The following is a 24,906-nucleotide window of genomic DNA, read 5'->3' as shown; positions in this document are numbered from 1 at the left end:
ATCGTATTAGTATTCAAAGCGAGTCAGGCGATTAATTTATTTATATGTGGATTACATAAAACCTATTATATCGTTTGCCCATTCAGTTCACCCTCTCCTCCGTCCTCCTCCATAGTGAGTGGGTTTTTAGTTCAGAAACAAGTTAGAGGGGACTTCAAATAACGAAGGTTGGAAAATCCCCAATCCTGTCCTTCGTGGCGCTTCCTTCCTCAGAAGAACAGAAATCCTTAATTTGCTAGAGGGGAGAAAATAAAGATTTAAAAACACATGCAAATCGGGAGGAAATAACACATTTGAACGGCCGGGGCGGGTTTGGGGGGGGGGGGACGGGAGGGGAATTGGTTACCCTTGTGTGGTAAGGAGAGAACGGAAGGGGCTGCTCCTAAACCCTTAAGACAGGTTGGTTGGTTTTTGATAACGTCGTTTTACTTTGGGGACGGTTAGCTTAAGCATCGTGTCTGGCGGTGGGTATAGTTTAATTGCTTCGTTAGTTAATTGAAGGAGGGACTGTGGCAGTGAGTAAACGTTCGTGTGTGAGGGGTGCGGGGGGTACGTTTAATAGCGCAGCGAATGTGTTCTGAGTGGCCGTCTAACTGCTCCCCTGCTGTCTCCTTTCCTAGTCGGCCTTCCCCGGATCCTGCCTGGGTTGCCAAATCACCCGATCCCCGGGCTTTACTCCGTTTTGTAGGCCCTTTAGTGCTGTGTTCAACTTTCTATTGCTCTCCAGTCTCTCTATAGATATTTTTGGCATTTCATTTTTTAAAGACCCGGGAAGTGGAGGCTGAGGATCTCCTCTCTAAAAACAAAACAAAACAAAAAATATAGGGTGGAAAGTTGAAAGAGCTATTGAGTGGGGCAAAAAACCGACGCTCTGAACAAAGGTCCTAGTTGTTGGAGGAAAAGGCAAGAGGCCTATATATGAGGCCTGTGTGTGTGTGTGTGTCGCATTTACACGGGGTGGGGTGTGTGTGTGTGTGTGTGTGTGTGTGTGTGTGTGTGTGGAGGGAGCAGCTAGGATTGAGGAATGGCCTTATCAGATTTAGAGACAATAAGTTGCAGATGGTTTTATTGAGATTTATTTTCATACTTAGATTATGCAAAGAGATCAGTATTGGGAATTTTAGAGTAAACAAAATTTCCAGTTCTTCATTTTGAAACAACCCTGCTCCATGTTCAACCCCAGAAAGATTGAATTGGGCTTTTACATCATCTTTGTGAGATTGTTGGCAGAGTTTTTATTTCATTTATTTTATGCTTAAGAGAGCATATTAACATGGTTGGAGGTTGAGGTTGTGGGCTTTGTTCACATCTGCCTTTCTATGAATGTGCCAGTATCCGTAAGAATTTAAGGACTGTAATAAACATTATCATTGTTTCTATTCCATTCCCAGTTTTTAAGGAGTTTGAGTGGTTTTTTAAGTCTGCTCTGCTGACAATTACTGTTTAAGTTTGTGTCGCGAACAGGCTTTTTGTTTTAGTTTTTCATTTACTTTCTAAGTTTTAGAATACTTCAGGCAGTTAGAGTTCTAGAAGCTGCTAAACTAAAATAATTATTTTAAAAAAGTGAAAGGGATGCTAGGCCAGTGTAAAATCAATGCTTTCACCTAGCAGAGTAAATTTGAAGTAATGTTTACTTTTCCATTCTAACTTTTAAGATTACTGGGTTAATGTTGTCTACGTAAGATTTTATGATCCTATTTTAATCACATCATCCTAGCAAAGAGACACAAACTCATGGGAATTCACACACTGACAGTAGCTGTGTGACCTTGAGCTTTTCACTTATTCTATCTGGTCTCCAGTTATCTGTAAAATGGGGATGGGCAGTCACTGTCTTACCTCACTGGGTGGTTGTGAGACCCAGTGGATACAATGGCTGTGAAAAATCACAAACTGCTAAATAAGTGTAATATGTCATCATTAGTTTTAGAAAATTACATTTGCTATTTGAGGCCATTAAGAACACTTAGAGCTTTTCACCAGTGATGGTGAAGGGTGGGGGGGCGGTGACCTTGATGTAAGATAAGTTACAGCAACTTATTTTTTTGAAACTGCTGTTAAATTGGTAGTGGAACTTGGGCCCAATTTCTGTTAAGTTACTCTTGGGTTGATTGGTTGGTTTTGGTTTTGGTTTTCGTTTTTTTGCATCAGCATGCTAGATTTCTACCATACTTTCTCCTGAATAAATTTGTTAATCATATTTAGAGAAATTTCTTTACATTTTCATTATTGATAACACATGTACCTGTTTCGGATCGTGGCTCTTACGGAATTGACTTTATAATGTCAGAGTCTACAATGAAGGGAAAACCTTGCCAAATCTATTTTTTTTTTTTTTTTTTTACAGAATTTGGGGAGGAGGTGTTTTGTTTTTTTCTTTTAGGTGGATGATGATCTTTTCGAGCCAATAGAATACCAGTTGCCCTTTTATTTTTCCATTTGCTGAGGAAATTTGATGGACTCAGGTTGAAAAAAGCAACCTGTTTGTTGCTTTTCATCTTCTCTCAGGTTCCTGTTACTGCCAGACTGACCTGCACTTTTCCTTTATTGAAACCATTTTAGGTTCGCTTCAGCTCACCCCTTTCTAGCACTTCCTCAAACCCTTCTATCCCAGGATCTTTCCCATTTATTTCTTGGTTATCTAAATAGGCTCCATTTTGGGATTATAGTGTTAGATTTGTTGACATGTGTTGCGTTTGTTTCCTGACTGGATTATAGGTTTCCCCAAGTCCAGGATTATCTTGTATCAACTGTGTTTTGCATGAAGGTGCACTCATAAGCCTCATTGAAAATAACACCCATTTTCCTTCCCACTCCAAACCAATAATGTTAACCTAGTCTTGCTGACTGTGCAACCAATCTTCCTGCTTGGAAAGTTTCTTGGTCTCAACAGATTCCTCAGGATGCTATTTGCTTTGGTGATCCCAGCCTCTTCCTATCTTCCTGACTGCTGGAAAGGGCTTAACAGTAAGAAAGAATCTGATGGATATTATACAATAAGTATAATCTGTCAATTGTAATGTAATCTTGATGCTTGTAGTTCGTAACATTTGACATGAGCTTTACATTTGTGTATTTTCTTTCGTTGCCTCTGTATAGTTCAAACAGCTGTGTCACAGATTTCTTGAAGGCACAAACTCCTAGCAATTGTTCTTTATAATCTCTGCCTGGTTTGCTGGGTTACTCTGACACATAGTGGGTGCTTGCTGCTACTTAACAGTAAATAGGTAAGTATACTTCTGCTGAACCAGTCTCTTGATTTTTTAAGTAAAATTTAACTTGGCCAGTGTCCTGGATTTTCAAAAATGCAGTTCTTTAATTAAACCCAATATCCTAACTTGATTTTAGGTTATTGGCAAAAGAAGTTGTTTCCTAGGCTGAAATAAGTCTGCTTTGTAGTTCTTCTCTGAGGCCTTTCAGCTTTGGGTTGGGATTCTTACAGTTTCATTAAACTGGATTGGCCAGAAGAGAAAGGAACTTGTCCATTATTCAGACCTACCTATTTTGTCTGAGTGTGCAGAAGCTATTGGTAAATAGTTCTGCAGCTCTGTTTGAATTCAAACATCATGTTAGTGGACTAGAGTGAAAAAAACTGCCTGCTACCCTGTCCTCTCATTAGTGAACAGCACTATTCAAGTGAACATCTGATTTGAGTGTAGACTTGGGCTGCAATCTTGACTGCCTTTTCCTGGGTCTTTGTGACCTTGGACAAATAATTTAGCCTTTGTGAGTTTCAAGTACCTAATCTGAGCGTGGCTAATTGCCACCTAGATTTAATTGTCATTTGTATGCTAGACACTACTTAGGAGATTAGGCTCCAAAGCTAGATTGGAACACAGGGCTCTTCCTCCACTGGTTCATTGCAGCACTGACCATTGCCTCATTTGTTAACACCCTTCTACCTAGAGCATACTTCTGTTACATATGTAGACTTGAAAGTCTTTGAGTATATCATATTCCTTAGTCGATTATGAATTCCTTAAAGCCAGTCTTCCCCCTTTTTAATCCCTAGTATCTAGCACAGTGTCTGGCCTATAATAAGGAATCTTTGAATGCTTCTTGGAGGAGTTAGTCTTGTGAGAATAAAATATTACTGTAAGTGAAAATACTTTGTAAGGGCTTAATGTCTGTCTTGTTTTGACAGACATTTTGAATCATAGTTAATCCTAAAAATGATTATAGAAGTTTTCTTTTTAATCTGTTGATATGTATTTTAGAGACTGCAAGTTATTTTAAATCACATACGAAAAAAATTAGGACAAGCCATTTGTATTCTGTGATTGGCCCTTGTTTACATATAATAGTTGATCATTTAAATGCTAGATTGAGGCCCTAAATAGATTTTGACATAATGTGTGTATTAAGTACAAAGCTGAGTTTTATACCTCATTTGAGTTTATTTTTGTTTTGTTTTTAGAAAGTATGTACTTCTATAAATTTGGGTTACTACCCAATATATACTTTGAAGGCTATTTATAAGCTGAAGTGTCTATCAGCAAGCCTTCAAGACTTGAAGTTAAAGCATTTCAATGTGTATTTTAATCAACTTGTTGGCTGTGGTAACCAATGAGTTCTACCCTGACTTCAAAACTCCTACTCATTCCACCCGTGGGCAGCATTCTGAATAAATAGATGTACCTTGTGCTATAACTTCTTAAGGTCAAATTAACTAAATTTGAAGTCCTTATCCTGGTAAACATATGTGATGCCCTGGAAAACCCAAAATGAATTTTTTCAGGTAGCCCTTCTGAAATTCACTGTTGAGTTGTAATTTAAGCTGTTTTGTGTCCTTAAAGAGCAGGTTTGTGGAGATCATATGGAGCTCCCCCTCCCCCTTTTGTTAATCTTCCTGAAAACCAAGTGTTTGTAGTTTCCTTGTAAGTAGTAAATATATGAACATGCTGTAACTTCTGCTATGGCCCCAGTATTTTATAATCTTGTCTGTGTTGCGCCCTGGGCTGGATGTGGGCAGATTGAGCTGTTCATTCCTTCTGAACACACTCCAGGAACCTCAGCATTCTTGCCTGGACTTTGACTGTTGAGTCCACCTGAACTGATACCCTTCTCTCATCTTGTATCTCTTGTAGTGACATTTACACATTTAACTTTTTCTTTGGGTAGCTACTGTAAGAGTTTTACTCTTCACTTCTTTCTTCCATAACGTTTTACTAGTTATTGCTTTCACCATCTGCCTTAAATAATTAGTTGCTTACTTCTTCTTAAGTAAATTTTTGGCTTCTTGTGCTAAAGGTTTAATTTTTCCATGCCCACAGTGGCTGGCACAAGGCTCCTAACCTGCATGGTATATGGGCAGGGATAGAGTTCGTTTCGGTGACACATTGAGAAACTATATTATGAAGTATTATTAGCACCATTTGCCATGGTTTCTGTCTGCTTGCTTATTTTCGTTTCTCAGGGTTTGGTAGCTGAGTGTAGGATGCTAGAATATAAATTTTTCAGAATTAGGTTCATTAAAATATGCACTTAAGGGACTGATAAGACAGTAGACCATTTTACTGACTTTGTGATGTTAGGTTTAGCATTTGCGAATTCTGTTTACCAGTAGATAAAAGCATATTTATCGATACGTATTTATCAAGTGCTGCTGTGTGCCAGGTCTCTGCTGGGAGGAATACAGAAGGTTCCTGTCCTGAGTTTTTGTTTCATTTAGTTGAAAAACACTTCTCAAACTTGGTAACTATATATAGTATAGCGTTTAGCATCGAGAAGTATCCCGTAGATACTCTAAATGCAGGTTTTCTACGTTTAGGAAACCTGATAGGCGAATCTAAATTAAGAAACAGAAGAATTAGGGCACAAAATTTGGCTTTACCGAATAAATTGTTGGAAGTACTTTAATTGTGCAGATATTTCCTCAGCAACTAATCCATGTGCATTTCTGGTTCCATACCAGGTTTGCCTTCTTGAAGAGTGAGGAAGAGAAATAGGAGATTTATAAAAGATCTCTTACGTTGGAATGTCCTTTACCGTAAACGAGTTCAAACTATGATAGTAGAACACAACATTTAACATTGTGCATATTTGTTACTAAGTACAAAGTTGAGTTTTTTATACAGTGGGCCCTCGGAGGTTTAGAGAGAGATTCAGTCCTAGGTTGCAGTTACTGAGGAAGACTTGCTACTTGAACTGGCCTTGATCGTTTGGGTAGGTAGAGAAGAATGGGTAACTTGCAAAGGTGTAATTGAGGCGAGGGGCTGATGGGAAGCTAAACTAGCCCTTTGCAGTAGAGGATCCATATTTATGAACTAACAGAAGATTCAGGCTGTGTTGATTGAGGTTCTTAAATGGGAGATCAAGAAATTAGCTTTAACAAATAGACATGTTGACTTTATTGTTAATCCCTGAATAGGCTGTGACAACATGAAAAAAGTGTACGGGCATATTTACTTTGTAGGTGAACTGCAAAGAAAAAGTGCTTTTACATTTTATTTGTCTTTCAATGAAATTGCTTCCTTTTCTAGGACTGTATGTTATAGGTGTGTTTGTGGTAAGTTTTGGGGTGATAGAAGCCGTGGAGGTAAAACTTGTTGTTTAGTGTCCCTACTTAGTAGTTAGGATACTTCCAGTAAATAAGCAGGCGATGTCTAAAGGACTCCTGTTGCTTCTGTCCAGTCATGGAATCTTTAGTGGAAGCTGGCAATCATTTTGTCTTAACACATTCGTCTATTGTTTATTCAGAGATTTTTTCTTTTTAAAATCAGAGTACTGGTCCAGAATTAATAACATGACTTTTTGTGAGTTACTCAGTAATGTCAGGTGTAAAAGAAACTTCTGCTAAACATCTAATGCAGTAAAAGAAAAAATGATGTTTTTAAAAAAGCACGTTGTGGCTTAAGTATTTACATACTTTTAAAAAGTGCAAATTAATATTCCCTGTTTCATCAAGCTAAATATCTTGGTAAAATATTTGCATAGCACTCCAGTTTGATGTATTAGTAGACTGTTATACCTTTTTCAAGAGTAGGCAAGATAGGATTTCAAAATTGGGAAATGAAGTTAGATGGTGACTGGAGGGAAACTGAAGATGCAGAGAATAATACTTTCATTCAGGGGTCTGGTAGCAGTAACATTTAGCTTTCTTCCAGCAGCTTTTCTTTCTAGATTATTCTCGTAGACTTTGCTGACTGCAGTTTGCATTCATTTTATTTTTACGGGGAAATAGCAGAGATGCTAGCAGTTAGTGCAAATTCATGAATTAAATACCTGTTCAAGTTATAGAGTGCAAAATTTGTGGGATTTTGTGGACTGTAGAATAGAGACATTGGTGAAGGCTGTGTATTTTACCGCTACAAGAGACATGGGTGTTTTTTAATGTAAGGTATTCATGCAGCTGTCTAATTTTTCTTTTAGTAAACCTATATTTCCATTTCTTCTACCCACTTGGGGAAAGCAGCCTCGTCTCAAAAGGGAGTTAGGGACTTGACATCTCCCCCTCCGTCCCTGACCCGCAAGCATTTCTGCCTTCCTCCCAGTAGATGGCAACAATTAGGCTGATTTTTGAGAAGAGTCAGTAGTTCTTACCTTTGTGATCAGACTTGTTCCTAATTATTTCTCAAGTGTCTTTAGGAACTTTAGTGTTGATTTACATATTTTGACGTCAGCATACTTTTCTCAGAAAACTAAACTGTCAGTTGCAGAGTTCATTCTTTTTTCTGCTTTACTCTTCACCCTGTCTTTAAGTTTGCCCTTCCAGTTGCTGCTATGAGGTAAGACTTGGGGAATTTCAGCCTTTGGTGTGGCCGTGTAAGATAATCTGCTTCTGCCTCTTTGAACCATCTAGTATTACTTTTCAGCTGCCTGTATATTAGGTCAGGCCATGTTTTCTCCAGGTATCTTCTCATTACACACACTAAGTTTTCTGAAAGGAATTTCGGGAGAGATAAGACACTATCATTTGGGATCTTTGTGGTGGCACTAGTTTTAAATGATACCCAATTTATGCTTCTTGAATCAGTTAAGGAATTGGTCAATTTAATGTTGGCTGGAATAGCAGCATTTCTTTTCTGGTGGATGGGCCTCCTACTTCTGCATTTACTTCTATTCAGCGTATGTTAGTTTTTTTGTGTGACTGAAAAAGAAAAATAAGATGATTCATAATGCACAATTAACTTTTCAGAGTTTACTATATTTAGAGATACTTAGAACTTTTTTCAGGATGCCTTCTGAGTTGATTTAAATTTTTGATGTGAGAGTAAAGGATTTGGGAAGTTTCCATATTAAGAGTTTTATAGTTAGGAACGTCCTAATCTGTAGTTCTTTTAAGGAACACATAGAGACTTAGCAAAACAATAGTTCTAAAAAAAAATTCTGCAATTATGTCTGTTTTGTGGTCCAGTATTAGAATCCTGGTCCAGTAGAAAAAAATTATGTTGGTTTCAGCAGCTGCTGTACTCACACCTAGAAAAATACTCATGTAAGGACATCTTTGCTCTCAGTTAAGGTAGTCTGAAGTTAGCAGTGGGCATAGAATTAATGTGTATAAATAATCAAAGGGTATGTATTAATAAATATTTTTGAATACTACTGACTTAAAGTCCTAGATCAAGATTTGGGATTCTGAAGATATGTAAGATGACCACATTTAACTCTAAAATCAATTCCATGTTGTATTTCTGATGTGGCTTTCACTGTAGATATGCATAATATAGCCTTAGCAGTCATGGTGTGGGAGATTAATGGGATAAAAATAAAGAAAAAGGCTTTATGAATCATAGCAACCAACCTCTGTTGCATTCTTCCCTTAGCTCAGTGGTGTGTAGGTCAGTATCCAGGGGACTGGGATGGGAAATGAAGAGGTGGGTGGGGTGGGGATGGATAGGTAAGTGGGTAAATAGAAGAGAGTTGGACATTCTAGACCAGAAGTGTAATGAAGGTGGGTGAGTGTCTGTGTCAGAAGAGGATGTCATTTTTGGTGGCCAAGGAGAGTTCGTTGTACTGAGTAAATACATTCTAGATTCTGTGTTTGTTTTAGTAGTTTTTTTGCCCCATGACATTACATAGGCAGAATGTACCATATTCTTCCTATGCTTTGAGTATCCTTTGCTTTGAGTATCCCTATGCTTTGAGTTATTCATAACCCCAACTGGGATAACAGGGATTATATAAATATAGTATAATGGAAAATGAGATGGAAGTATGAGTCAATTAATCAGTGCATACATTTACATGAACATTTCTCTTTTTAAAGTTGGCATTTTTATCATGAAACTTCAGTCAGTTTCCTCGGACAATTTTGCTTTTTTATGGCTATACACATTTACATATTTTGAAGGCGGTGCCATATAGAAAATATGGGCCTTGAAGCCAGAAACTCTGTATTTAAGATCCTCCCTGTTCTAGCTATGTGATCTTGGATAAGTCATTTAAACCCTCTGAGACTTCGCTTTCTTTTGAATAAAATGGGTTGGTATTAGAATCTTGCATAGGTAGTATATACTTGATAAATGGTATAGCTGCTGCTGCTGTTACATTGATGAAGAAAAAAATGTATATTAATTTGGATAGTTTAGAGGAAGCTTATACCCTGTCTTCCAGAACCAGGGTCAGTAAACTTTTTTTACGAGGTGCGGGACAGCAAATATCTTGGGCTGTGTGGGTCATGTAGTCTCTGTTGCAGTTACCCTGCTGTTGTGGGGCAGAAGCAGCCACTAACTTTGTTTTAATGAAAGTGATCTACAGGGTGAAGCAGCGGTCCTGATTTGGCCTGTGTGCCAGTTTGCCAGCCCCCATTCCACGGTATTACTTGCTACCTTTACTTTGTTCACACGAATTTGAAATGGCATCTATGCGTTCTAAAGATCGTGTGATAATGTCTAAGCGATGAAGGAATTTGGTGTAAATGGCTAAGGACAAAGACTGGGATTTTATTTAAACCCTGGCTCTGATACCATTAACTTTGTGACCTTGGGTCAGTCACTTTATTTCGGCTTTAGTTTTTCCATTTGGAAAATGGGAATAATAGTAATACCTATCGTAGGCTTGTTGTGAGGATTAAATTAGTTAATGTGTAAACTGTAAAATAGTGGCTACTGTAGGATAAGTGCTCGATGTGTTCTTATTTGTTAATAATCATTCTTTTTGAGAGGAAGCATTTCTGTTTTCCTTTGTTGATTGTCTAAAAAGAGGTTTGAGAAGATGGGTTTCTCTGACATCATCTTGGAATTACGAAAGTGGTAGAGTCTTAAGGTTGAAGGAGATAATTTGATAGGTTCGGTGGACTCAACAGCAAGATGAATTTGGTCCCGGTTTCCCGGTTGTTTGAACTCAAATCGGACAAGTTATTAAGGTGCAAATGATAGAAAAATCTTACTTTACAGGATTCTTTTGAGTTTGTGACGAGAGAGTGAAGTGCTTAGCACAGTACCTTGTTCACAGTGAAGTGATCAGATGGTAGTTGCTATGATTACAATTTTTTTTGATTAGGTATTGGCTCCTAGAAGGAGTTTAATAGTAGCTTTTATTCTATATAACAGAACCATATAATAGTTCTTTTAAATGATGGCTTATTGTCACAGTTGCTGTAAATGTCTAAAATTACAGTCAACAGGGTGTGAATTTATTGTTTTTCAGATGTTATAATTTAGGTGTTAGTAAATTTAATGGACAATTAAAATGACACTTTAAAGATTGAAAGGAAAAGTATCCTGACCTGGACTAACATGAAGTGTTTGGAAAAGTTTTTTGGGGACCGTATGTACATCTGATCCAGGTTCAAAGATTTTATCGTTGCTAATTATAGTCTCTTTGACTACTAATAGTTTCAGTAAGGTCAGTGTTAGATGTGTGATATGGCTTAAGGCTTTTTGTTTTGATGGCTTTTTGATATAACTTCAGACTCCTAAAAATGTTGTAAAAGTAGTGTAAAGAATATCCCATATTCCCTTTATCCAGTTCCAAGGTCAAATTTTTATATCGTTAGAAGATAAGTCTGTTTTCTCTTTTAAAAGTTTTTTAATCAATAAAAAGCCTTTTTTTTTTTTTAAGGAAATACATGTAAAATCGGAAAAAAGGTCAGTGCAGTGAACACTTTTTTTTTTCATGTGGCTCTTTACCAGTCATTAATACACTTGTTGACTTTTCAGAATGTTGCGAATGGGTTTTGTTCCTGACTCTAGGCTGTCATTACTGAACATTACTATTGGCAGTCGGACCCTCCTAAATAGCCTGCTTTTTAAGGAATTACTTGCTTCGTACAGTGAGTGCGCCTTGCCCCTCCCTTGCTGGCTGGTGGTCTTGTATATGTTGCGGTACTCTGTGTGTTCCCCCTACTTCCCCTGGCTTTTAATATGTGTTGAGTTGCAAAATCACTTCCTAGAATTGTGCATTAAGCAAGTACGTTCTGAGTGAAGGCTTGCGTTGTGTGGCTTTAAGAAGGTGATAATTCTGGTAGCTCATTTTAAAGATGTATTCTCAGCACTTTTTAGTGGAGGGGATCAATAAGACCTTTTAAAAAAGATACTTTAAACTGGTTTCTGAAAAGGGTACGATAAGTGAGAGCCTTATTCTGCAACAAGTAAGGGCCTATTGTGTGCCCTGAAGACCTATTGTACAAAATCTTTTGCTCTTAACTTTCAATATATAATCTTTTTTTTTTTTTCCTAAATGCCTTCTCTGCTTTTGCCTGCTATTCCTTATTAATGATTCCTTCTGTCTGTGCCTGCGTGCTTGAAGAGTCTTAGGTGAGAGGACTTAAACATTAAAAAACCCAAAAAACCACAAAACACCTCTTCTTGGATTTATTAAAACATTTTTTTTAATGTTTATTTTATTTTTGAGAGAGACAGAGCACGGGCAGGGGAGGGGCAGAGAGAGAGGGAGACACAGAATTTGAAGCAGGCTCCAAGCTCTGAGCTGTCGGCACAGAGCCCGACGTGGGGCTTGAACCCACCAACCCTGAGATCGTGACTTGAGCTGAAGTTGGACACTTAACCCACTGAGCCGCCCAGGCACCCCCAAAACACCTCTTTTTAAAGAGTAGTCTTAGATTTATAAAAAAGTTGGAGAGATAGTTACCTTATACTCCTCACCCTGTTTCCCTTTTCTTAAGATCTTAGTATGAGTGTATTTTTGACTCAATTAATGAACCAGTATTGGTAGATTATTACTACCCACACTTTATTTGGATTTCCTTAGTTTTTATCTAGTGTCTTTCTGTTCCAGGATCCTGGATAGATTTTGTGAGGCATTTATTTCTGATAATAAAGTACAGTCAATAAATTTGAATAAAGAAAAATATAAAGAGAAAATTAAGAACCCGTCCATAATGTTTCTACCTGACACACCAGTGTAAACATTTTTGTGTTTTTTTTCTAGCTTTTGTTTTAATAAAAAGGGGTCCATGTTATGTTTTTCTCCATGCTGTTATATGATGAACATTTCTCTGTTTTGTTATTCTTTATTGTTTACTTTATATTTACTTGTCTAATTGTTTTGGCAGATTTTTAAAAAACTGTTGTTAATACTTTAAGGAACCGCTTTGTACTAAGTTTTAGAATGAGGGCTATTTATCCATTTGTATTAACTTGGAAAACATTCTTGTGTGTGAGAGGTGTGCATGTGTATGAGACAGGTGTGTGTGTGTGTGTGTGTGTGTGTGTGTGTGTGTGAGAGAGAGAGAGAGAGAGAGAGAGAGAGAGAGAGAGAGAGAGAGAGAGAGAGATGTGCACGTGGTAGCATTTGGTGGGAGAGTTAGAATGCTCCATAGGACTCCTTTCTGTTCTGCCTCTCGCCAACCTCTCTGACCGTAGCTCTTCTTTCACCTTTTAGTGGCCCTTTGTGCTGCCTGGAATGCTCTTCTAGATCTTCTGCATCTGTCTCCTCATGTCTGAGGTCTTGGCTCAGAAGTTACCTCTCGAAGAGGCCTTACTTGGCCACCCTATCCATGATACATAATAATCCCTTTGATAGGAAGTTTCACCTGCAGGTAATAGAAAACTTGACTGGACCTTAAACAGTTCGAGGTTTATTTTTCCTCCTATGACGTGGTTCAGGTATGCAGTGGTTCCAGCAAGGATCAAACTCTGTTTCTGCTCTGCCACTGTTAACAAGTGGTTCTCCTGGACACTGCATAGCTGCGTCATGGCTTGAAGTCATTATGTTCATCACATTTGAGGCAGGAAGGAGATGTGGGCCTATTTATTTATTTATTTATTTTTTAATGTTTATTTTTGAGACAGGGAGAGACAGAGCATGAATGGGGGAGGGTCAGAGAGAGAGGGAGACACAGAATCTGAAGCAAGCTCCAGGCTCTGAGCTGTCAGCACAGAGCCCGACGCGGGGCTTGAACTCACGGACTGCGAGATCATGACCTGAGCCAAAGTCAGACACTCAACTGACTGAGCCACCCAGGTGCCCCCCCCTTTTTTTTTTTTTTTTTTAAATAAGCTCGATGCCCAGTGTGGGACTTGAACTCATAACCCCAAGATGAAGAGCTGCATGTTCTGTGATCCAGCTGGCTACCTCCTGGGGCCTTTTATTTAAAATCCAGAAAGCAAAAGTATTCCTAGAGGAAGCCCAGCATATGTTACCATACCTCTTATTGGGGAAGAGCTAGGGTATACCTCTGTCAAAAACAAATATGAGTAATGGTATTGTTGTATGAAGATAGGTTTAAACCACTGATTTTTGAATTCTTTGGATCTGCAATCCATGATAAGAAATGCCCTACTTTGCATTTCCAGTGTATGTGTAGATATGTGTATGCAACTGAAATTTCAAAACAGTACTTAAGCATTAGGCACGCTATTTTCTATTTTCTATTTCATTTAAAACCTCTGATTATGATCTTTTAAGTCTGAGAATTCTTAACCTTTTTTTGTGGTGTGGACCCCTGTAGCAGTCTTAAGCAGTACACCCCTCAAATAAGTATTTTTAAATCCTGAAATAATTGCATAAGACAAAAACTCCAGTATATCAGAATGTTGAATCTATCTCTTAAACTGCTTAACTAGTATGTTGTAATGCAGTAATATGTTTCTTTATTTTCACTTTCAATAACATGATCTAGCAGCTGTTCAGAGTAGTGATGAGTGTAAATGATATCTTGAGGTATGTGCAACAATTGTAATGCGATAGGATAATATCTGTGATTTCTCTTGGTGCAAGGCCAAAGGTACTGCCAATAATGCTGTGGTTTGTTGCCTACTCATGATGGAGGGAAATGTTAAATTTCAGTTAGAGGTTAGTGAAATTATATTCTTTTTGTTTTTTAATTTTTTTTTTTCAATGTTTATTTATTTTTGGGACAGAGAGAGACAAAGCATGAACGGGGGAGGGGCAGAGAGAGAGGGAGACACAGAATCGGAAACAGGCTCCAGGCTCTGAGCCATCAGCCCAGAGCCCGACGCGGGGCTCGAACTCACGAACCGAGAGATCGTGACCTGGCTGAAGTTGGGCACTTAACTGACTGCGCCACCCAGGCGCCCCTATATTCTTTAATCCAAGTTCATGAACTCCTGATTATGAACCCCTGGTCTTAATTGATTTCAAGGCTCTAATCATGCAGTTTGAGAAAAAAATACTGGCTTTGGCCCAATCATGACTCATCCTTTAGGGCCAGGGGAGTAGCCTACTTCCTCAGAGGTGAATGGATTTGTACCCCCCTATAAGGCAGGATTCTTTTGGCAGGGAAGAGAGTGGGGTACATGGAATTAGGGTAGGGAATGTTATCTTCTGCCTTCTCCTGCCTGTAGTCCCCCCTCCTTTATTCTTTCCAATTGTTTTAATTTTCTTCCTGCGCTATCCAGTGTTACTGCTTCTGCCTCCCCAGTGGAATGTAAGTTCCCTAAGGGAGAGACTGTCTATTTTTCCCTTTCTCCTAGTGCCTAAGGCCTAGGAACTAGGAAGTAGGGTAATCAAGAATTGAGCAGCTGAGTAAAACCTGTGGACTCCCCTATACCGTACAGTGAGTGTGGGCCTTGCTATCCCCCTCCTCCTCCCTTTTCCCTTCTCTCAAAGAAACAGGTGTGACTGATGTAAAGGCTCGAATGTGAGAAATGTAGGTAAAGGCCTTGCTACAAAATGCTTCATACACATGAGATGATTCTCCTGGTGGACAGGGGTGTAAAATGACTTGCGTTCATGTGGTTCCCTGCCTTGCACTTTCAGATCTGTGGGTGTATTTCAAATAGTTTGTAAGCCAGGAACAGAGATAGTTTTTCTTAATTTGTATAAGAGGAATAAAAAGAAAATCCTTCAATAAAGAACTGTAGTCTAAGGACATTAATCTAAACCTCCCTGGAGTTAATAGTATGCTTGCCATCTTTACAGTTTTTTTTGTTTTTAAACTTCAAGGCAATCTTCCTTTCCTTTTATTTATTTCTTTCCCTTTTTTTAATTTTTATATTATTATTTTATATTATTTTTTAAAGTAGGCTTCATGCCCAGCGCCAAGCCCAACTCAGAGCTTGAACTCACAACCCTGAGGTCAAGAGTTGCAACAACTGAGCCACCCAGGCACCCCTTTCTTTCCCTTTTTATCTATTTTATTTTTTAAAATTTATTTTTTATTTAAGTTTATTAGAGTGCACGCATGTGAGAAAGGCAGAGAAAGAGGGAGAGAGAGAATCCCAAGCAGGCTCTATGTTGTTAGCACAGAGCCCAATGTGGGGCTTGATCCCACAAACTCTGAGATCATGACCTGAGCTGAAGTCAAGAGTCGGACTGCTTAACCAGCTGAGCCACGCAGGTCCCCCTTTAAAGTAATATTTCTGACTTAAAAGACACATTAATGCCTTTTGCACAGTTGGGCTGCAAAATTCTGTTGATTGAATGCATTTTTATGAGTCTGCATATTTGTCTTGAATATCTGCCTCTCAGTCTTTAGGGTTTGTTACAGTTTTGTTACAAGATAAACTAGTACTTCTTTTGGATCACTGGACTTGTGAGTCCTAGAAGAACTTCATTTGGAACAGATAAGTTGGGTTTAATTGTTTTGTTTGCTTTAGAAAACGTTAATAATGCTTAAATTGATCAAGTGTGAGATACTATGAAATATAGTTGTTAGTTCCTATGTAAGTACCTCTGGTTTTCATTTTATTTTTATATTTAATAGCAATGTTGGGAAACAGGAAAAAGCTATTGACTTCCTAAGCAGTGTAAGGACTATGAAGGAAGAAGGCATCATTTATTAGAGAATAGGAAGATGTATAAGTGCATCATTTATTAGAGAATAGGAAGATGTATAAGTAGTGAAGAAATTGGATTATCAGTCAGATTTAGTAAATGCGTTAAAAAATAGATTCCATTATATATAGGAGTCTTTTCATTCTTAACAAACGATGATTATTTGTCTTTAAATGTCATTTGGTTTGCAGTACCTTTCAATACCTATTGGGAAGAGTCTGGCATGTTACATTTTATTTGTTGACATATATGAAGATCCCAAAGCAACAGCTTTGGAGTTTTCCTTTTTATGCAATACTTCGGAAGGCAGGAACTACTTTCAAAGCAGAACAGAATTTTTAAAACTGCTTTATCCAGATAATGTAATTCATATGCCATACAATTCACCCATTTAAAGTCTACAGCATTTTTAATATATTCAGAGTTGTGCAACCATCACCACTGTCTACTTTCAGAACACTTTCATCGCTCCAAAATAGACCCTGTACTCACTGGATTCTGTACATTTTAGTTTAAGTTTTAGAATTGACGATTTGGAGATAATGTGCTTTCTGTTACTTAAAATCATACCAGGTAAGACCAGTCTTGCCCATTGTGTAATGTGGGACTACACATGGGAACCCCGTTACTTGGATTTGTCCTCCAAGGTGGGTTCATCTCTTATGATAATTTTTCTATTTGAAGTTATTATTAGTTGAAGTTAAACATCCTATTAACTAGAAACTCTGCTTCTTTGTTGGCTGTAACAGTGTCACCTGAACAAGGCAGGATAGGAAACTGTTCTTGGAAGATGCCACATGTACTTCAGAACCAAATTCGGAGGGCTAGTTCTCCATGGTAGGGAGCAACTTAGGAGTTCTTTCTGCTTTTCCAAGGTAGAAGTCCAACTAACCGATAAAAATTGAATTTTTGATTGGCTTCTACAGACTAATATCCCTTTTCTTATTTAGAATTTTATACAGAATGTTTTGTTTTAAAACACACCTATTAACACTCTACATTACTGTATCTGGAATGCGGTTTAGTTGGAAGTGTTTAGGTATGATTTCTGTCTTTGGAGTGTCTTTTGTCATTTCTGTTGTTAAGGTGTTTTCAGACTCTCCTCTTAGACCCTAGCCGGCTATTTTCTGTTCGTTCGTTCATTCATTCATTCATTCATTCATCTATGTTCCTAAGTCCTTCTGAAGCTGTTTCTCTGTCTGAAATGCCCTCCTTGCTTTCCAGTCCCTCTCTCTTCTGGACAAATACTTGGGTTTTTTTTTTTTTTTTTTTTTTTTTTTTTTTTTTTTAGTTTATTTATTTTGAGAGAGAGCGCAAGCAGGGTAGGGGTAGAGAGCGGGGAGAGAGAGAATCCCAAGCAGGTGTCGTACTGCCCGGGCTCTGTAGGGCACAGACTCATGAGTTGTGAGACCATGACCTGAGGTGAAACTGAGAGGCAGACACCTAACGACTGAGCGAGCCCCCCCGGCTGCCCCGCAAATACGTTGTTATCCATAAGAGTTTTCTTGCTTGCATCCCTGGGAGGTGTATTGCCTCCCCTAAGGAAGGCTTGGGTTGTTCTTTTGTAATAGTTCTTCCAGTAGTAGTCTATTAGTTTTCATTCTAGGTACTTTACAGTTTGGTTTTTCATTGGTCTGAGCTTCCCAGACTTCCTTTCGGTCTTACATGCATGTTACCCAGGATTCTAATAGCATCATCACTATCTGCTCATCTTCTCTATTTTTATTTATTTATTTATTATTATTATTTTTGAATGTTTACTCGTTTTTGAGGTAGAGAAAGAGACAACACAGCAGGGGAGGGGCAGAGAGAGAGAGGGAGAACAGAATCCGAAGCAGGCTCCAGGCTCTGCGCTGTCAGCACAGAGCCCAACCTGGGACTCTAATTCACAAACTGCAAGATCGTGACCTGAGCCGAAGTTGGACACTTAACCGACTAAGCCACCAGGTGCCCCTCCCTCACCTTACTTTAAAAAAGGGCCAGGGCTAGCTGCTGTCTCAGCACAGCACAAAATGAAATCTTTCTTAACCCTTTAGTCACTTGGTTTATTCTTACTGGTTTTGTGATTCTTTTTTTCCAGGAGAAACTTAATTGTCCTGTTTTATGTTTTGGTATTACCTTCTCTTTCTACCTTTCTTCCTAGTTTTGTTTTGTTTTTTTTCCTTGTTTTTTTTTGTGTGTGTGAGAAATGACTACGCATAGAAATTTGGTTCTGGTTTCGTTTGGTTCTCTTTCTCTTTTACTCCGACTGCAAGTGGGTACTTGTATTAGTTGTATTTCATCTTAATATTTTTCTCCCTTAAATTTTAATAAAGGATGGGGAAAGAAGATACTGAATTTTGATTCCTTGATAACTGATTTTAGCATATTCAGCAATGCTATTTAGTACGGTTTTTAGAGTGGTATGTTATTTTAGTGTTACTGTATGTGTTACCACTTAATTTTGAATTTTTTTCACTAAGGGTTATATGTAGTGTATTACAAATGGAAAGTTACAAACTAGGTTTGATGCATACTTTTTTTAATTTAAAAAATAAAATTTTTTTTAACGTTTATTTATTATTGAGAGACAGACTAGGGGAGGGGCAGAGAGAGGAGGAGAGACAGAATCTGAAGCAGGCTGCAGGCTCCGAGCTGTCAGCACAGAGCCCGATGGGGGGCTCGAACTCACAAACTGCGAGATCATGATCTGAGCCGAAGTCGGATGCTCAACCGACTGAGCCACCCAGGTGCCCCAATGCATACACTTTTAAAAAAGGCACTGTATAAGTAAATTCGTCTGAGAGGAGACTGGAGTTCTAATCTGGTTTCAATTTTAGATACTTGAGCATAGTTGGATTTCCTTTGAATCTCTTCTGTTAGATATGAGTAATCTTGCTATAGTTCTGGAATTGCTAGGATTAAAGAAAGTCATGTGTTAGACGTATACAAAGTATTCATATAGAACAACAATATACAAAAACTTAGTAGTTTTGTCTTTGTTATTGGAGGAAACACTGAATCTCCATGAATGAGTTGGGATTAAAAGAACATCTCAATTTGGAGGCCTGAAAAGTAAAGTAGGACTTAAAAAAAAAAAAACAAAACAAAACTCTAAGCATTAATTGAACACTGGGTCACCTGGAGCTGTTGGTTACTTGAGATCGACTAACTACCCATCTGTGTCTCATGAAATCTTTTAAGGATGGAATCAGGAAGCTGGGCCTCAGGAACAACAAACTGAAACCAACAGTTCAGATAGTCTTACCTGTTGTCTCTACCCCGTGTGTGTCTGCTTTGTCCCTTTCTCTCAAGACTGCTTCCTAATGAGGCTGTGTTAAACATAGCCATTATAATGCCAGGCTTTACCCTTAACAGTCTAGGTACCCAGAGAATCTTGGGGAAGGACTCTTGAGTAGTCCAGCATAGGTCATTTACAGTCTCCTGAGCCCTAGCTAACTTGTGGGTGTTGTGGGATATAGGGGCTTATCATGTAGTATGTGGCAGCTTCTGTAGGAATCTGTGGGAATACATTGCATAGAGAGAAACAGATGAAACATGGTTGTCTAGTATGCGTACCCCTTGTATTTAATGTCGTATTTCAATTTGCAAAATGCCACGGAGCTCTTCAGATCTCTTCTGTAATACGCAGAAACATTGAGAAATTTAAGGCAAGATTTTTTTTTAATGTTTATTTTTGAGTGAGCGAGCACAAGCTGGGGAGGGGCAGGGCCGGGGCGGGGGTGGGGGACAGAGGATCCGATTCGGACTCTGCGCTGACAGCAGAGAACCCATGTGGGGGCTCAAACATACGAACCATGAGATCGTGACCTAGCTGAAGTCAGATGCTCAATTGACTGCACTACCCAGGTGCCCCATACTTTAATGTTTTTGTTCATTTTGATGTTTTTATTTATTTTTGAGAGAGACAGCGAGTGGGAGAGGGGCAGAGAGAGGGAGACACAGAATCCGAAGCAGGCTCTGGGCTCCGAGCTGTCAGCATGGAGCCCAACACGGCGTTCGAACTCACCAGCCATGAGATCATGACCTGAGCCAAAGTTGGACGCTCAGCCAACTGAGTCACCCAGGCACCCCTTTCATCAGTTTTTAAAACCTTACTAGATAGTGTATGTTCATTTACATTTATCTGTCACCTTTATTTTTGCAGTACTGTATCTGGGGTCATTTTATTGCTGGTGGAAAAACTCAGTTTTTAATCTGACAAAAGCTTAATTCTTAAAAGATAATTTCATATGGTATAGAATTCTCAGTTGGCATATATCTTTAGTGTGCTGAAGAAAATAATTCCACTGTCTTCTGGCTTCCATCATTGCTGTCAAGAGGTCAGCTGAGAGTCTGTAAAAAATAATTTCTCTCCTTTCCTTAGATAGATTTTCTCTATCTTTGATACTTTGTCATTTCCTTATGACATGTCTAGGTAAATGTCTTTTTATGTATCCCGTTTAAGATCATTTGGGCTTCTTGAGTTTAAACGTTGGTAGAGAACACCAGTGAGATCACCAGTGCTAGAAGATTCCAAGCCATTAAATGTTTCGATATGCCTCTACAATGCCTTCATTCTTGTACTTTTGCGATTGTAAATGTTATGTTTGAACGTCTTACTTTATCCTCAGTATATCTTCGTTTTTAATCTGTTGGCTTCTGTGTTGAATTCTCTGTAATTTTGGTCTTAATGTTTGTTGCCAGATCTATTGAGCTTTATTTTTATACACATATTAGAAGTTCATTTTGGTTTTCTTTCATACTTGTCCTTCTAATAGTTTCCTTGATACCTTTGGCTTTTTTTTATTAAAATTTTTTTAATGTTTATTTTATTTTCTTTTTGAGAGAGAGAGCGTGAGCGGGGGCGGGGGGGGGTGCAGAGAGAGAGAGAGAGACACACACATAGAATCTGAAGCAGGCTCCAGGCTCTGAGCTGTCAGCACAGATACCGACGTGGGGTTGGAACCCATGAACCATGAGATCATGAGCTGAGCTGAACTTGGACGCTTAACCCACTGAGCCACCCAGGCGCGCCCCGCCCCGCCTTTGGCTTTTTCAATTTTGTCTCTTATATCTTTAAACATAGAATTTTAAGATTTGCCTGATAATTCTAATATCTGAAATCTATGTGATTGTTTCTGTTGTTTGTTTTTGCAAGTTCTTGTTCATGGTGCCTTGTTTACTTATGTATACTCTGTGTGGTGTTCACCATGTAGTTTATTTGTAGAGGTTTCCTGAACCTGGAATAAAGGAGCCTTTATCCAGAGAAGATGTGCTTTGGCTTCTGGCAGGTATTTAAGTGCACAAAAACTTTGCTACCAAAAATGTAGCCCTTCGCCTGGCAAGGGAACTTGTTAGAAATGCATCACACCAGGCCTGTACTTATATTTTAATAAGAACCTGCATTTTAATGAGATCCCTAAATCAGTGTTAGGCAGGCTAAATATTGAGCCGCCCTGTACTGAAAAATTGGCAAGATTTGGAATACTCCGGTTTGAAGTTTCTTGGATTATTCAGATGATTGAAATTTCAGATTATTCAGAATATGACAGGAAATCTTGGCAAGGCATGTGTAGCTTTCAGATTTGGTTTTTTACTTTCTCTTTTCTCTCCATCAGTGACTCTTCCTGTCCTCACTGCTTAGCAAGTTGATTTAGCAATTTAAAAAAAATTTTTTTTCTAATGTTTATTTATTTTTGACAGAGCATGAGTGGGGGAGGGGCAGAGGGAGAGGGAGACCCAGAATCCGAAGCAGGCTCCAGGCTGTGAGCTGTCAGCACAGAGCCCGACACGTGGCTCGAACTCACAGACCGCGAGATCATGACCTGAGCCAAAGTTGGACGTTCATCCAACTGAGCCACCCAGGCTCCCCTGATTTAGCAATTGAGTGGAATGAGGATTAGGGATATATCTGGTCATTTTAATCCTCAAGGTGTAGCTCATAGTGGGTTGTTTTTAATAAATTGATGATGACCAAAATTTGAAATAAGATTCGGTTCTTGAGTAATTTGGGTTTGGAGAGTAAAGTGGGGAAAAGCTTCAAACAAGTGATCAACATCATTCATCGTTAAGGAAATCTAAATTAGATCAGTGAGATACCACTGTACCTCCATCAGAATGGTTAAATTTTAAAAGACTAACACCATATGTTGACAAGGTTATGGAGCAACTTGAAATTGTATACTTATTGATAGGACTGTAAAATAGTATAGCTGCTTTCGGAAAGGTTTTGTGGTTCTTTTAAAAGTTAATTATAATTGTTAGGGTGCCTGGGTGGCTCAGTCAGTTAAGCATCTGACTCAGCCCAGGTCATGATCTCACAGTCTGTGGGTTCAAGCCTTGCATCAGGCTCTGGGCTGACCACTCAGAGCCTGGAGCATATCTCGGATTCTGGGTCTTCCTCTCTCTCTCTGCCCCTCCCCTGCTCACATGCATGCGTGCGCACTCTCTCTCAAAAATAAACAAACATTTAAAAATGTTAAAAAAAAAGTTAATCATAATCTTCACGATGATATAGATATTTTGCTCTTAGTATTTACTTAAGAAAAGTGAAAGCATATATCTATGAAAAGACTTCCAGAAGAATGTTTGTAGCAGCTTTATTCATAATGGCCCAAACTTAGAAACAGTTCATGTGTCTGCTAACAGAAGAATGGATAAACAAAATGTGATATAATAATACAGTGGAATACTACTTAGCAATAAAAACTGATAACACTCAGCCACGTGAATGAATCTCAGGATATACAGAGTCAAGGAAGCTTTGTGCAAAGGAGTACACATTCTGTGGTTAAATTTACATGAATTTGGAAAATAGGCAAAACTAATCTCTGAGAAAAATTAGAACGGCACTTGGAGAGTTGGGAAAAGTGCAGGATTGGGTGGGAGCACAGAAACTTTCTTGAGTGGTATTCTATTTGATAAGGGTTTAGTTAACACATTTAGGACTAGGTGTATGCATTTGACAAAATTCATTAAATTTTATGCTTAAGATTTGTGCATTTCACTGTTTGTAAATGTAACAAAACTTGAAACAAAATTTTCATGTTACTTAATGATATACACAAAGTATAATGATGTCTGCAACTTAACTTTGAAATGCATCAGAAATAGGATGGACATTTGGCCAGACAGGGATGTATAGGTGAATAGATAGGGATACATATGTGATAAAGGAGATTAACACACCACTACTTGTAAAAAGCTAGGTGATGGAATTATGGGTGTTTATTAAACAGTTCTTTCAAATTTTTGTATTTTGAAAATTTTCATAACAAATTGTTGGGGAGAAAGTAGTGAGAGAGAAGTGAAAAAGATTAAAATGAGTTCAGAAAGGGAATTGGATTTATACAACTAGCCTGTTGTACGAATTCTGTTCATTTTACATTTGTGCCATGTTAAGGATGATAACTATTGATTTGAAAGTGGCTTTTAATTTTTTGATTTAATCCTTTTATTCAGCTAAGAAATTTTTGTTTTAGGCTAGAAAGCAGGAGAACCGCCTGTCTATATCAACTGTAGTGTGCCAAAGACTCTTTGTAGCTCAATTATTGCTGGCTGTGTCCACTCGTGTGTATGTAACAGATCCAGTGCTCCGTTTAGAAGAAGGGCTTTTGTTAATATACCTTATTGGTCCACCCCAGGGTTGTTTCACTTTATTTCATCATATTCCGTGTTTACATGTTATTTACATGTTACTGCTTAAGGCGCCCGTTAGTCAGTACTTGTGATTCAGCAGGATGCTGAAGGGCGGAATGCCTAAGGTGGAGGAGTTGTGCTAGAATGGAGTCATGTGATCGCTGTTGAGCTCCGCTGCAGATAGTTGGGCAGAGTGTGGAATTGATTCTGCATCCTCTGGAGTTTACTGTGAGGCAGTTGGATCTCGTAGTATCAGAAGACTCGTACTCAGCTTCATATGATGTGTGAGGAGGGAGTACTTCTCCACTCAGGAACTATGAAAACAGGACTGTGGGAAGATGTCCAGTCACTGTGGCCACTTCCCACACAGATGGGGGACAGGGTTTTCTTTTGTATCTTCACCTCTGAGAGGCATGTTTTCTTTGATAATCTTACACTGTTAGAGTTGGGAGTCGGGCAACAGGGATTTAAAGGATGAATTAATGAAATGTAGGTTGACACATTTAGGTCAAGGATGATTTGTTCTATATCCAGAAGCTCAATTTTTCTCATTTCTGATAGAGAACTCTCAATGGACATTTTTTTTTTTTTTTAAAGCAAGTGGTGATGACTCTGGAAACAAAAGCAACAGTCTTCCTTTCCCCTCCAGAGATGATAGTAACATATATTTGAGTGCTCACTCTTTCTCTAAGAGACTGTTGTTATGGAGGGTTTCAAACATACAGAAATAGAACTGTCTCTTGAAGCTCCGTGGACCCACAACCCAGCTCTGACACCATTAGCTCCTGGCCACTCCATCACCATACTCTTAACCCCGCCTCAGTTACTTTGAAGCAAATTTTTTTAGTTGTTATTTGATCTGTAAATGTTTCAGTCTGCTTCTCTGAAAGATGAGAACTCTTTTTAAAGACATAAGCTTAATACCATGGTTGTATAATAAAACATAGTTCTTTAAGATCTGTAAATATCCATCCAGTGTTCAAACTTTCCATACTGCATTTTGTTGATGTATCTCTTAAAACTTAGTACGTACATGTTCTCTCTTCTCCACCGCGCCCCGCCCCCCCCCCCCCCCCCGCGGTTTGCTTACTGTATTTTCTAAGTGTTTTACTTTCAGTTAATATTTTTTTTGTAATAACTCTG

General features: G+C 38.5%; 1 protein-coding gene across 18 annotated transcripts in view; it reads left to right on the top strand.

The window, feature by feature from the left end:
* Positions 1-24,906, top strand: part of TRIP12 (thyroid hormone receptor interactor 12) — a 140,117-nt gene that overhangs the window by 2,180 nt on the left and 113,031 nt on the right. The window contains exon 1 of one of the 18 annotated variants that reach the window (XM_011285634.4): positions 3,100-3,227. The exons of the other annotated variants lie outside the window; for them this stretch is intronic. The gene's annotated coding sequence lies outside the window, so the exon portion shown is untranslated. Of the gene's footprint in view, positions 1-3,099; positions 3,228-24,906 lie in introns of those variants that run through there. 18 annotated transcript variants of the gene reach the window in all.

Source organism: Felis catus, chromosome C1 (assembly GCF_018350175.1).
Source record: "Felis catus isolate Fca126 chromosome C1, F.catus_Fca126_mat1.0, whole genome shotgun sequence".
Classification (NCBI taxonomy): domain Eukaryota; kingdom Metazoa; phylum Chordata; class Mammalia; order Carnivora; family Felidae; genus Felis; species Felis catus.
The sequence above is the reverse complement of the archived record's forward strand: the minus strand, read 5'-3'. Positions and strand labels throughout refer to the sequence as shown.